Below are 1,694 nucleotides of genomic sequence, written 5' to 3'. Positions count from 1 at the left end.
AAAACACTCTTAAAAATATACTACTAAAGCACTCATAATTCTAAAACGGTCATTCACGGTATCTTTACTTTTGTCTCTGCGTTGCCCGTTCCTAGTTATGTAGCTATCAGATGAGATAATAGATTTTTTAAATATATTTTTTATTTTGAGAGATAACACAATGTAACATGATACTTTCTATATATAAATTATAATTCTAAGTCAAACTTCCTTACAAAGATTCAGAGAATGGTTTAATTTTACAGATAACAAAACTTTATTGACCACCAAATAAGATCAAGCCACTCTACTAGTTTTATTAATAGAAGAAAAATCAGATCATGAAGGAAAGTCCACTTTTATTTATTCAAATCATTTTTTAAATTTCATGAACACAAAAGCCTGGTTCTTACTGGTGATGACTTTTCAGGGCGTCTTTCACATCCTTATCCTTAAGACTGTAGATCAAGAGGTTCAACATGGGAATGATAACTGCAGAGAAGACAGACGTCATCTTATCTGTGTTGAGAGAATGGTCTGAGCTTGGCTGTATGTACATAAATATTATGGCACTGTAGAATACGGTGACTGCCAGCATTTGGGAGTTACATGTGGAGAAGGCTTTGCATCTTCCCTCAGCTAAGTGCATCCTCAGGATGGCAGAAATAATAAACATGTAGAAGACACAGATCATCAGAACATAAGAAATGAATATGATACCAGCACAGAGCAAAACCTATAGGTGTTTGGAGTGAGTGTCTAAGCAAGTTAGCCTCAAGAGAGGAGAGTCATCACAATAGAAATGATTGATGATGTTAGAAAGGAAATAGGAGAAGTGAAAGGTGAGGATGGTATGAAACAGTGCCATCAGGAAGCTATAGCAATAAGGGATAGCTACAAGCTGAATGCAGGTTCCTGGGGACATTGTGACCATGTAATGGAGAGGGTTACAAATGACCATGTATTAGTCATAGGACATGGAATCCAGGAGTAAGCACTCAGATAACATGTAGGTGAGGAAAGAGCCTCACTGAGCAGCACAAGCATTGAAAGAGATTACATTTTGTTTCTACAAGAAATTCCCAAGCATTATGTGTGTAATGGCAGAAATGAAAGAGAAATCTACAAAAGCAAGTTGCTTAGAAAGAAGTACATTGGTGTGTTGAGTCTTGTAACAGTTCTAATGACTAGGATCAAACCTGGATTGCCTACTACTGAGAAGAGGTAGATGGATAGGAATACCACAAACAGGGGCATCTTCAATTCCTTTTGAATCATGAGGCCCACGAGAATAAATTTATTTATGGAGGTGCAATTTGTCTGAGTCATATCTCTTCAAGGCATCTGCATAAGGAAGTAGAGAAAAGTGTTAAGTTCAAGTTGCCATTCCTATAAGTGGTGTTTTTACACTTTAATATCTTGTAAAGAAGTTTTTTTTGCTAACATAGAGATCATTAGCATACTGAGATTCTGGGAGTAGGAGGGAGAACAGAAAGAGGTATATGTGGAAAAGGCATATTTCTCTACTCTGAAATCCACTGAAAATACAAAGATGGGAACTATGGAACAGTCCACATTGCCTTGGTTTCTGTTCAAATGTCTTGTGCATTAAGCTAATTAAAACTGTAATTTGAGTTGTTAAAATGTTTAAGCTATTGCTTTTACTGAAAAGATGTTAACATTAACAACTTAAAAGAAAACAGAGCTTCTGCAGT

At 36.0% G+C, this 1,694-nt stretch overlaps 1 pseudogene; it reads right to left on the bottom strand.

Annotated features, from left to right (window-relative positions):
- Positions 1 to 351: 351 nt before the first annotated feature.
- On the bottom strand, positions 352 to 1,308 carry LOC106826589 (olfactory receptor 8U8-like; annotated as a pseudogene).
- Between the last annotated feature and the right edge of the window lie 386 nt (positions 1,309 to 1,694).

This window comes from Equus asinus, chromosome 17, assembly GCF_041296235.1.
Source record: "Equus asinus isolate D_3611 breed Donkey chromosome 17, EquAss-T2T_v2, whole genome shotgun sequence".
NCBI classification, from domain to species: Eukaryota; Metazoa; Chordata; class Mammalia; order Perissodactyla; family Equidae; genus Equus; species Equus asinus.
This window is presented reverse-complemented; position numbering and strand designations above follow the sequence as displayed.